The following is a 13,166-nucleotide window of genomic DNA, read 5'->3' as shown; positions in this document are numbered from 1 at the left end:
GCACTGCATATTTGAGATTTAAAAAAAAATCTTATTTTCCTTTCTGTTTCTCAGGCTGATGTCAGAGACAACTATAAATTTCTGTTTTGTTCCGAGGGCATTTTCAAACAGTTTCAGATGGATGAGTCACTTAAATAGAGGCACTACAGAGCTAGGAAATTGCTCTTTTCAGTAAGGAACTTACATTACAGAAGCAGTGGAGTGGGCTTATTTGCTTGCAAGTTGTGGCATCCTGAGGCCTGTCCAGAGCTGAAGCATCATATACCTGGGCCTGGTGAACTAGCTCCTGATAAGCCCTCAATCCTCAGCAGCTGTTTCTGAACAAACACACAGATGAAGGAAACATCAACGACCTTTAAACAAAAATTAGCTTGCTCTCTCAAACCCAGGTCCTCTAGAATATGTATTGCTTGCTTTCTTTCCTCTCACATTTAAGTAAATTGATTCCAGTAAAAGCTATCTTGCTTCACAAGGCCAGAGAGATAGTACAGTAAGTAGGGCACTTACCTTGCACACGGTTGACCTGATTTGATTCTAGTATTCTCCTGTTGACCCCCCGAGGCCTGCTAGGAGTGATCCTTGGGGCTAGAACTAGAACTAACTCCTGAGTACTTCTGGGTATGACTTCAAAACAAAACAAAACAAAACAAAAAAATCTTGCTTCATTTCAAAATAATTTTAAGATACAAAATAAACTCAAGTAGACTAAGCATAGCTGTTTCTCTTCTAGTACCCAAAGAAATACAAACTTCTTTCCTTATAAGTCTCTGTGGATTGAGCAGTAGACCTTTTGCATGAAAGTTAGATGTGGGGTTTGCCAGGTAATCACAGACCGTCCTGAAAAATTAGCATTGAGGCCCAACTCCCATTTCCCTTTACTTCCCAAATAACAGTGTTAGCACTAAGACTAAGGCTAATTCTTTAAGCTCAGAGAAGGGAATGGCTGCATCAAGGTATCACTGGAGTTGGGACAAAGCCAGACTCCTGTCCTCTACCTAGACTCCTTAACACTACAGCATGGGACACAAAAGGCTGCTCCAGCCTAGCCCACTTGACTCTGGATATTGCCTTCCAGGTCTCCCTTGCCCAGCTGGGAGTTCCTTGGAGCAGGTTTCTGACTACTACTTTTCTATGAAGCCAGAGTCTTCATAGGTCAGCTTCTTGGGGTACGGGCAGGCAAAAATTGAAGTTTGGTTGTTCTGAGCACTTCAGAACTTTCTCTCTGGCCTTCCTCCAGAGTCAGACAATTTTCAATTCCAGAGAGAGCTTCTGGCCATTCTCCCTTCTTGCTGTTGATGGGGTGGGAGAGTCCCAGAGGGGGCTTTCAACTGTGCAAAGTTATATAGCAAAAGAGCAGCATATCCAGTCAAGCAGGATGATATAAAGTAGCGCAGAAGGATTTTAGTCCATCTTCTGACCCCCAGAGCTCCTCTAACTGGGATTAGGGTCCTGCTCTGCCCCTACATGAATTATGATCAGTTCTGGGCACTTCTTTTGCAGCCTCATAAGTGTGGGTGTGACCAGAACACTAACAACTTCTCCCTTCTCTTCCCAAATCAGTGCTACCTCAAATGGGAAACATCAAGTTGGGGAATACCTCTTTTGCAAGTCCCCAGGAGGTTTTTGCTCTGAGCCTGGCTTTTTGTGGCTGGCTCTTTCCAAATCATCTTCACTGAGGCAGAGTATGCATCCCACCATGCAGAAAGTTGGCTGTGTACGGAGGCAGAGAAAATTCAGACCACTGGTCACCCTCAGTTCTATTAGCGCCGCAGGATTCAGGAGGGAACAAAGGGGCTTTCAACATCTGTTAGCCAGAGGATAAAAGAGCACATGTTCAGTGTATTGGGGGCCATTCAGAAAGGACAAAAGAACCAGGAGGTGTGGCCAGATAAACATAGATGTATGTATAATGCAGTGAAGAGGTGGAGATGGGGAGTCACAGAGAGTGAGGCTAGGGATGTTGGCAGGGACAATTTATGGTTCCTTGTATTTCTAGGCCAAGATGAAAAACTTAGCAGGTAGATACTGGGCAGTCAGCACCAGCCTTGAGGTAGGGATTAAAAGAATCAGAGCCAGGGCAGGAGAGATAGCACAGCGGTGTTTGCCTTGCAAGCAGCCGACCCAGGACCTACAAATCCTGGAGACCCATGTGGTCCCCTGGGCCTGCCAGGAGCTATTTCTGAGCAGAAAGCCAGGAGTAACCCCCTGAGCACTGCAGGGTGTGGTCCAAAAACAAAAAAAAAAGTATCAGAGCCATCACCTACTGTCTGTAGAGCTGAGATTGAAGCAGAAGTAAAGCAGTAAATGAAAACACAAATAACTGTCCCTTCTTAGCCAACTCTTAGGGCTGTGCTCTGGAGGTCAAGTACTGAGTCATTTCTAGTCTGATTGTCTTCCAGAAAATTGAGGAGAGGTTATAGAACTAAAACTTGGATCCAACCCACCTCTGGGACCTGTCTCAATTCTCCAGGATGGAGACATCTGAGGAGAGGGAGTAATCAGGATCTGTATGTCAAAGAGCATGAGTGAAGACCAGCTGGGTGACCAGGCAGATGGCAGAAATGTTGACAGAGAGATGATGCACAGCAGGAGGAACTGAGTGGGGACAAATTCTTAAGAAGTCTACACTTGGAATCAGAGAGGTGGCGCAAGTGGTAGGGTGTTTGTCTTGCACGCACTAACCTAGGACAGACTGCGGTTTGATGCCCCAGCATTCCGAATGGTCCCCTAAGCCAGGAGCAATTTCTGAGCACGTAGCAAGGAGTAACCCCTGAGCAACCCCTGAATGTCACCAAGTGTGTCTCCCCCCATAAAAAGAAGTCCATGCGGGGCCTGGAGAGATAGCACAGCGGCGTTTGCCTTGCAAGCAGCCTATCCAGGACCAAAGGTGGTTGATTCGAATCCCGGTGTCCCATATGGTCCCCTGTGCCTGCCAGGAGCTATTTCTGAGCAGACAGCCAGGAGTAACCCCTGAGCAACGCCGGGTGTGGCCCAAAAACCAAAAAAAAAAAAAAAAAAAAAAAAAAGAAGAAGTCTACGCTTTCAGGTTGGGGAGACTGAGAAGAATGAACCTTGAGGGGACCTGTGATGGAAGCATCTGCCAAGTGAATGAGCAAAGTGTCCCAGGTGGGTGGAAGCAAAGCCAGGGCAGAGCAATGTCAGAGCTTCATAGAACACTGAGGAGTATCAGACAAAGAAAGCAAAGGGAGGAGTGTCTACAGATTCCCCAGGGAAACATGCACGGAGAAGCCAGCTGAGAGGGGTTGAATGTGTTGAGAGCAGACAAGGCTTTCAAGATATTCGGCTTTAAAGACAGTGTCAAGATGCTTGACTGGAGGGTGGTGAGGAGGCAGGCAGGGTTCAATTGTCCTTGCCTTCAGAGGCTGGCTACCTGAGTTCAACTGCTTCCTTCCTTTGTGGGAGTTTCACCAATAGAAGGTGAGGAGCAAGAACGGGACATCACAACAGAGAGTCCCAGAGAATGATTCCTGCTGACTCACGGGAGAGGAGGCGTAAAGAAAAGTGGCACGGGGGCAGAGCAATGGTACAATGGGCAGAGCACTGACCCAGCCCAGTCCTGGCATCATGCCTGGTTCCCTGAGCTTCACCAGGTATCCCTGAGCATATAACCAGGCATAATCTCTAGATGCCACCAAATAACTCCAAGGAAAATGACAAAAATGGTAGGACTACTGATTGAACAATGCTGGTAAGTGTGAGTGATGCTTAGTGCAAAAGTGAGGGGAGAATTAGGGGAGGGGAAGGTGACAAGGGTAGCAGGGACATTGTCCACAGATTTTTATTCAGGCAGGGCATGGATCTCTGGCACTCCCTCCTTCTGTTTAATGGGGGTCTGAGTAATCATTGCATCTCTCCAGGACTGCATAGGTGCAGCCTAGGAAGAGTGGACCGACAGGAGTTGGTGTCCTGAGTATTTTCCCAGATGACACAGCCCTGACCACCTCTCTGGGGTGGAAAGGACCCCCAGATCTTATTCCCTCAAGAAGATGCTCCTGGAGGTCTCTCAGATCCCAGAAGCAGCATGCTGGGGTTCATTCAGTGCAGAAAGTCAAAGCACCCACAAAGCAGGCCCTGCCCTTGCCTGTCCTAGTGCCACTCTGCCCTCCTGACAAGATGAAGTGACACTGTCTCTCTCTGTCTCACCCTCCTGCTCCTCGTCTCACCCGCTCCAGCTCTGACAGACAAGTGGCTAGAAAAGGAAAGTGCCAAGGAGGAAAGCGGAGATAGAAATAAGTGCAGGGAGAGCAGGGTAGGAGACATGGGGAAGAGACCAGATTCCATCCATCCCACCACCAGGAGGCAGTGTGGCCCCAGCTCTGGGGCCATAGACATGGGTGGGAATCCGAGGGACTCCCTGAAAACCCTTTCTCTTCAAGTGTCTTCATTTCTCTCTGCTTCTGTCTCCCCTTTGTGAGTTGGGGGGTAACTGGCCAACAACATGTGTTTGCTTGATTAGTTTTTTTATATCATATATATATATGGGCCACACCGGTTTGCTGCTCAGGGGTTACTCCTGGCTAAACGCTCAGAAATTGCCCCTGGCTTGGGGGGGACCATATGGGACGCCGGGGGATCGAACCGTGGTCACAATTTTTTCTTGGCTAGTGCTTGCAAGGCAGACACCTTACCTCTAGCACCACCTCACCGGCCCCATAGTTTTTTTAAGTACTAGTTTGCACACCAATGGTGCACAGAGCAGCTGTCTCTGAAACATTCCTCCTCTGCTGAGGTTTCTACCAGTGAGGCAAGATCAGATAGAGACTAAGATGAGATCCTATCCACATTCACTCCCTATCTAAAAGACTGGGTGCTTGGGGGATCAGGCAGGGTAGTGCTCCTTGAAGGGAAAGGTGCTGATTCTGTCTCAAAGAGAAGAGGCACTTTGGTCAGGGAGCACTGCATACGAACAGGCACCAAGATTCATGCGCACAAATGCTGGGGAGGGGTGGGAACAAGGCAGAGTCCCCAGAGATGTGGGTGAGCACTTCATGGCAGGCTAGAACCCAACTGTGCTCGGAGGCAAGGGTATTAGTGTTAGAAATGAGCACTGGATAGATGGCTCTGGCTGAATATGGTGGGCAGAGCTGGGTTGCAAAGTAGTAAGGAGACTGGAGAAAAACTGGAGGGGGATGAAATGATAGAAATGTAACCTGTGAAGGAGGGTACCCTATGGGGAGAGGAGGAGTCAGCTGGGAGGGCAGGCCAAAGAGAATTTGCTGAGCCCAAAGTCCCCACAGGGGATCCCAAGAACAGGTGAACTCAGGACAAAGTCTGGGTAGGTGTAGAATCTAGGAATCATCAAATGGGGTTCAAGTGCTTCCTGCTGTGGGATGGACATTTGTAGCAATAGTGGTACAGCTCAGGTAACTGGGCAGCCATCAGTACAGGGGGCTGGAACCTAGTTCCAGTGCCCAGTTCAAGGTTCTGTTCATGGAACTGGGCATCAGAGACAGCATCAGATCAGCCATTGGAGACAGTTCAGTGTCATGTTTCTTGGCAAGAGCTCAGGGACCAGACTCTATGTTGTCTTGGTCTGTCTCTTCCCAGCTGCATAACCAGTGTCAGCCTCAGCTTCCTCATTTCTGAGTGTGGGATTAGAGTGTGTTGTTGAAACTTGGAGCTCATCAAAGTAAAGGACGTACAATAGCAAATGCCAGCATCATTACAGCAGTCATTGTAAAGTTGAGAAAACCAAGATTTAGAATAATGAGCCATGGCCTAATGTCACCTGTTTAGATACTGCCTCAGACAGCACTGAAGATAGGATGGGGGCATCCAGGTGACAGCTCAGCAGACTAAGTGCAGGCTTTGCATGTAGGATTCAATCCCAGTAACCGCAAGTTCCCTCAAGCATGAGCACTGAGCCAGGAATAGTGTCTTAGCCCCGCCTGCTGTGGCCTAAAAACAAAGATAAAGATTGGCTTGTTTTGCTTCTTGTCAAACAAGCTTCCTTTGTTGGTTATTTCTGGGAAATGAGTGTTTAACTCAGGGGATAGGAGTCCCATCCTCTAGACCCCTAGGAGCAGACCTTGTGACCTGAGCAGATTTACTGCCATGTCAGACCTCCCTGAAACTGCTGGAAACCAAATCTGCTCTATTGTCTCCCTTAGCTCTGGCCTCTATCTACTTTTAAGAAGATACAGATGTTTTTTTTGTTTGTTTGTTTTGTTTTGTTTTGGGGTCACACCCGGTAGCACTCAGGTGTTACTCCTGGCTCTATGCTCAGAAATAGCTCCTGGCAGGCTCGGGGGACCGTATGGGATGCCGGGATTCAAACCACTGTCCTTCTGTGTCTAAGGCAAACGCCTTACCGCTATGCTATATCTCCGGCCCCACAGCTAGGTTTTAATGTGTAATAATGGTGTGTAATGGTGAAGTCGCTGAAATAAGGGCAATGTTACTTTAAGGGTGAGACTATTTAAAACCTGAGTGCTAGGAACAGAAGGATAAAGTAAATTGAAGAAAAGTGTGTTTGTAGGGATTGGGGGACAGGGAGAACAGAGAAGGTAAAAAGGGTGAGGGGCCAGAAAGATATTGATAGGCAGTAGGGCGTTTGTCTTGCACGCGGCTGACCTAGGACAGATCACGGTTTGATCCACCAGCGTCCCATATGGTCCCTCAAGCCAGCGGTGATTTCTGAGCATATAGCCAAGGAGTAACCCCTGAGCATTACCGGATGTGGCCAAAAAAAAAAGAAGAAAGAAAGAAAGAAAGAAAGAAAGAAAGAAAGAAAGAAAGAAAGAAAGAAAGAAAGAAAGAAAGAAAGAAAGAAAGAAAGAAAGAAAGAAAGAAAGAAAGAAAGAAAGAAAGAAAGAAAGAAAGAAAGAAAGAAAGAAAGAAAGAAAGAAAGAAAGAAAGAAAGAAAGAAAGAAAGAAAGAAAGAAAGAAAGAAAGAAAGAAAGAAAGAAAGAAAGAAAGAAAGAAAGAAAGAAAGAAAGAAAGAAAGAAAGAAAGAAAAGAAAGAAAGAAAGAAAGAAAGAAAGAAAGAAAGAAAGAAAGAAAGAAAGAAAGAAAGAAAGAAAGAAAGAAAGAAAGAAAGAAAGAAAGAAAGAAAGAAAGAAAGAAAGAAAGAAAGAAAGAAAGAAAGAAAGAAAGAAAGAAAGAAAGATATTGATAGAGTCAGATACAAGCAGCAAATGATACTCCGAGTAAACAGCAAGAACAGAAAACATTGAGCCTTCTCCAGGACCCGCCAAGAGCATCCCCAGATGCCAGAATGCCTCTTCTTGCTTGTTTAGCTTTGGGGTTCATCAGTAGCCACAACCTCTGCTCCTTGCTTTCCTCAATTCCAGTCTCCTTGTAGAGTGGAGAGGGTGACTCTGGTCCCTTAGTCAACTCCTGGCCCCAATCATAGACTCAAAGTCTACAGAAGAAACAAATCTGTGCCTGAGTAACTGCACTTTCTCAAGGAAATGCACCCCTTTCTGCCCAGGAGGTGACAAGACAAGTTAGGTTGAAATCACACACTGGCATGAAGTAGCCGTTTGAGCATATGGGAACATTTTGGAGCTAAAAGGCAGTGATAGTTACACTCCAGCGGCCCAAGCTAATGTCACATGTGCTGACAAATGTGCCGAGTAGAGAGTGTCATCTTGTAGATATTTGGGGACACATAACTACATAAAGTGAAGTACACAGTAACCAAGAGAAGTCTGTAGTTAGGCCCTAGCAGGCCAATTCTCTAAGCAAAAATCTTTTCATGGGTAGAGTGGAACAGCGATTTGAGGGTCACACTGTGGAGTGTTTGGTGACTACTCCTGGCTCTGAACCCAGAGTTCATTCCAGTGGTGCTCAGGAGACCATATGGTGCCCAGGATCACATCAAGAGTCTCCAACATACAAAGAATGTGTTTCCATCGGGTCTTCTGAGCTGTCTTCCAGCTCCCCCACTTTCTGATCACTCACAGTATCACTCTCACTGGCAAGTTGAGGAAAGGAGCAGACAGGGCTGAGAACTAGGGGTTTATTCTGATGGCAAAAGGCCTGAGCTACTAGCGGCTTAACACCTAGGGGGAAAAATGCAGCTTGAGGGGACCAGGTTGAGAGAATATTGAGAGGGTGTACACAGGAGTGCAGAGGGAGCACAAGCAGTGAGTGCCCTGCCATTCCCTTGGCCCACTCAGTCAACACCTGTGCTACCAGGCCTACCTACATTCCCCACGGGAGCCTGACCTACAAAGGTGGTAGTAGGGTGTAGAATCAAATAATTAATGATGGAGCTGGATGGTGAAGGATGGATTTCTCTCTGCCATCCCAGGCCACGTGGCTCCGCAACCCCCATGAACCGGTGGGTCTGGGGTTCAGGAAAGCGACGGGTATTGAACCCATTCACAGGCAGGCATCAGGAAGCATCAGCTTTATTCATACCCTATTCACCACATGTTTGTGGCCTACTCATAACCTTTCAAGCACTAGTTATTCTTAGCCCTGCTTCTTAACTCCTTTCAGCCATCTTCCCTTTGGGCTCCATGCTGGTCAAAGACCAGAACGCAGAGAGCCAGCCAAAAGCCAGAGAGCTCAGCAGGGCAGCCGCCTAATCCCCTGGCTCCAAGGCTTATCTCCCTATTCCAAGACCCCTCCCAGGAATGGGTGGGGTCTTGCAGGTAAGGTCACACCTAATATTCAGTTCCCAAGACCCCTCCCAGAAATGGGCAGGTCTCAGATAGGTACACCTAAATCCAGGGTGGAGTTACAGTAGGGACCTTACTAGAATCAGCGTTGCAAAGTTTTGAGGATGGGGTGACTTAGGATGTGGCTCCCTCTCCCAGAGCAAGAGGTAGAGAGATGCTTATTCCTCTGCTGCACCCATCCCCCTATACTCTCTCCCAGAACCAAATTATTCATAGGCCTACTTTCCTGTCCTTCTTCTGACACTTTACAAAGTAAATGGTATGTCTGACCTATGGAGCAGAGCTACCTGAGACTGTGTGCCTCAGCAGGATTGTATGGTAAGAAAACAGAGGATGGTTGATGTTTGTCTGTTGGTGCAGGGCAGGGCAAGAGTCCCCTGGCCAGCCCATGCCCAGCCAGTGGCATCCACAAAATCAAAGCTACTAACAAGAATGGCTGCTCACCTCCTGCTGAACCCCAGTTTCTCTCTTGAGCTCCCTCTCACCTCAGGAGGCTCCTTGGTGTCTCAGCCCATGGCCTGACATGTATCTGGCTCATGATTTACTTCCTCCTCATCTTCTGATTCCATAACAAGATTCCTCACCATTGCCATCTCCACCTGATTAATCATGACTTGCAGCTGTTCCCTGCCCTGAACTCTGTCAGTGCTCTCCATCTATCATACCTTCTGAGCCTCCAGGCAGCCCCAGAAGGTATTTCCAAACAAGGACACTGAGGATCAGAGGACATGTGAACTCACAGCTAGACCTGAAGCAGCCAACAGGGCCCTGGGACAAAGAAGCTGGCATAGACAGAGTTGTGCAAAAGAGAGAAAAGCACAGGCAGGCGGGAGGGAAAACTGGGGACATTGGTGGCGGGAAATATGCACTAGTAAAGGGATTAGTGGTGGACATTGAATGACCTGAAACTCAATCATGAATAACTTTGTATCTCATGATGGTTCTATTACAAAATTTATTAAAAACAACAACAACAACAGGGGCCGGAGAGATAGCATGAAGGTAAGGCATTGTTTGCCTTGCATGCAGATTGGTGGTTCAAATCTCGGCATCCCATATGGTTCTCTGAGCCTGCCAGGAGCGATTTCTGAACATAGAGCCAGGAGTAATCACTGAGCATTGCCGGGTGTGACCCTCCAAAAAACAACAACAACAACAACAGCAACAACACGGATTTAATATGCAGCCTACTGGGATAGTACCCCATTATCTCCACTAGAGAGAGGAAACCAGGACTCAGTGATCTTCCTCATGGGTTAGGACTGAATGACACTCAAGACTCCTGCTCTTTTTGGGACTCAGAATTTTATTGCCTTCAGCCTAGAGGGAGGCAGTAGCAAGGAGGCAGAGGAAGGTTACTGATGGGGAAACAGGCATCCTGGAAGAGGTGATGGGCTCAGGAGGAATATCCAGGTGGAGTTCAAGCCCAAAGTGTAACATGGCTATACCAGGCTGGGCTCACTAGAGGAGGCTGAGGTCATATGAGGCTGATGGATGATGAGTATGGTCAGGGCTGAATCCCACCTGCTTGCAGAGCTGCACTTTTCTTGTTTGACCCAGGAGACACACCAACAAAGAGGTATGATATTTCAGCAGGATGGATCTCTCCATCCTAGGCTACTTAGGGAAACTGATGCTCAGGAGGGTCAGAGATGTCGTGAGGAAAACATCCCTATTGGGATGAGCTACCCTCAGCTTCCTGTTCTTATCAGGAAGGTTGTACTGAACAGCCCTCAGTGTGTTCATTCTCTGCCTTCTGAATCCCATGTGTTAGCCCTGCTCTCCTGGACTCTCACTGTAGCCCCCTCTGGTACCCAGGTGTCCAGGAAAAGACTTGTCTAAGACCCTGGGTGCTCAGGATTTAAATCAGAACAACCTGACTGTCCTGTATCTGGGCCAACAACATGAGCGGTGCATGTCTGTTGCTGTCTGCACAACTTGGGGTAGAAGCACAAAAGGTATCTTGGGTGAAGAGAAGTCCCAGACTTCAGGTTGAAGCACTTATTTATAGGAGCATTTAGTGTTGTTTATAGACATCCCTTCCTGGTTGTGGAGCCAGAAAGGAAGTGCCAGCACAGTGCTGAGGCACAGTTTGGAGGATTTTTTAAGGAAGGAGTTTCTGGCCACTCTTCCCCTTCTCACATGGCTCCCACCCTCATCTTCTGGCATCCTCACAAAAGTTGGTGGCCCTCACAATCCCATTTAATAGATGAAAACACTGAGACTCAAAGAGGATATAGTCCTCTTTACTACTACCACAAGTAGTTCTAGGGCTGGGCTCAGAAAAAAAGTCTCTAGCTTGCAACCCAGAATCTTGGGTTTAAACCTCAAATATTCTATAAAAATATATAAATCTAGGGGCCAGAGTGGTGGTGCAGCAGCAGTAGGGCGTTTGCCTTGCAAGCAGCTGACCTAGGACGGATAGCAATTCACTCCCTTGGCATATATATAAATCTTTAATAAAAATGTCTATTAAAAATCTATAAGATTCCTGGTTTTCAAAAAGACGTGTTTTCTACATGGACTGAGTTCAAGAGAAGAAGAAACTTGGGTTATGCAAACAGTCCAGGAACATAGAAGCAAGATCCAATTTGGCCCCTGAAGCAGCACTAGTTATACAGCACTGGTCATCAGGGACTACAAAGACTGCAGAGTTCTAAAAATTATGCCAGGTTTTGCCAACTGCACAAGGCTCTGTAAAAGGGATCAAGTTTGCCAACTGTAGGGCTTCGCAGATGGTTCTAAGATCTGCACATATTGTGTGAATCTGTGAAATGCACAAGACTTAGTCATATGGCACTAGGCTGATAAGTGGTAAGGCCTGAGTACAAGCCAGGCTAGGTGAAACTCCAACCTCTGGCCACTGCCAAGGGAACCTCTTTGCAGAATTAGCTCAGGTGCTTGTTCACTAGGCCCTAGAACTCCCAGTTAACTGACATTTGCTCCTGTTCCCAAACTCTAGATGAACTAAAGTGATAAATAACGTTCATGCCTTAGGTCACTATATGTTCCATACTGTGTACACAATTGTTTCCATGTTTGATGAAATGAATTGGGAAACTGTCCTGGTTCTGGCCCAGGCCCATCTGTGTATAAAATTTTTTTAGTGTTCGGAGCCTAGATAAGGCAACTGAGCTTTGAGAAAGTCTTAAAGTTGACTTTCTTTCTCAACATATACCCTCACAATCTTTGTGACTTGCAAGTTCACTTTGGTTAACACATTGATATCGGCATGTATCACTGGTGTTTCATATTTAGTTTAATCAACACCAATTTTATCATGCAGTAAAGAGGGCTGGAGAGGGTTTAAGGTACATGCCTTGCATACTACCAGTCCCAGTTTGTTCAATCCTAGATTCCGCATAGTTCCTGGAGCATTGCTGGTATTCCAGAGGGCATAAGCAGATCTCATTATACTGCTGACCCTCCTAAACACTATTTAGGAGGTCCCAATAAACAAATAGAAAGACTATGCATCTATCCATATGTACATAAATGTTTAGAGACATAAACCCAACTTATTTTTTTTCCAAGCAGGATCTTTTGTCAATCCAATATAACTATGATCTTTCCTAGTTTGTGCTCTGCCATTTATTTCTTCTTTCTCCGATTCATTAATTCTATAGTATGTCTATATTCAAAGCCAATGATGTGCCAGAGTATCTGTGATTATTGCAAAAACTTTCCACATCCTAATAGAGCCTTTATACAGCTACTAAGTGCTCAATGACAGGTGCATAAGTTCCTCATTGAGTGAGGAAAAGAAGAAAAGAAAGAATCCAGCCCCCTAGCTCCAGCCTGTAAAAAGACCCTATTCCTAAACTATATCAGTGAATTTCAATAGGCTGAATTTGGGGAAACCTGGAAGTTTTCTTCAGAAGGAGTAAAAGAGAAGAGGGGAAAGTCTGGTTCTAGCATCAGAGATTCAAGATATGGCTCCTCCACCTATAGCCTGGAAAACTTCTGTACTGTGTGTAGTTGAGATGCTTGCCTCATCTGTAAAATGAATTAGTACCTGGCCTACAAGGTTGGGATAGAGGGTGTCCTCTTACTAATCACACAAGTAAGAGAGATCAAGTGTCAGAGAAGGAACAACTATGACAGTAATGGAAATGATCACTCTGGACAAGAACTAGAAATTTAAAGGAAATAAAGTGAAATGCATGATACCCCCTTCAATAACAGTATTGCAACCATAATGTCTAAAATGGGAAAAGGGGGGAAGAAGAAGAAGAAGAAGAAGAAGAAGAAGAAGAAGAAGAAGAAGAAGAAGAAGATGATGATGATGATGAACAACCACCACCACCACCACCACCACCACAACAACAACAACAACAATGGTGAAGGTGTGTGTGTGAAAGTTGGTGAAAATTTCTGCATGAAACCTCCTCAATCACAGTACTATATATACCTCACAGTGCCCAACATTTATATTAAAAGTACCTGTCATTTGGGGCTGGAGATGCCATCCTTGTAGCTGACCCAGGTTTGATCCCCAGCATCACATATGGTCCC

The 13,166-nt window shown here is 46.2% G+C and overlaps 1 long non-coding RNA gene across 1 annotated transcript in view; it reads right to left on the bottom strand.

Moving 5' to 3' along the window:
* LOC126018357 (uncharacterized) overlaps nucleotides 1-13,166 on the bottom strand; it is a 112,250-nt gene that overhangs the window by 16,059 nt on the left and 83,025 nt on the right. The window contains exon 2 of the long non-coding RNA XR_007498915.1: nucleotides 185-317. This is a non-coding gene — a long non-coding RNA (uncharacterized LOC126018357). The remainder of the gene's footprint in view (nucleotides 1-184; nucleotides 318-13,166) is intronic.

The sequence above is a fragment of the Suncus etruscus genome, chromosome 9 (assembly GCF_024139225.1).
Source record: "Suncus etruscus isolate mSunEtr1 chromosome 9, mSunEtr1.pri.cur, whole genome shotgun sequence".
Classification (NCBI taxonomy): Eukaryota; Metazoa; Chordata; class Mammalia; order Eulipotyphla; family Soricidae; genus Suncus; species Suncus etruscus.
This window is presented reverse-complemented; position numbering and strand designations above follow the sequence as displayed.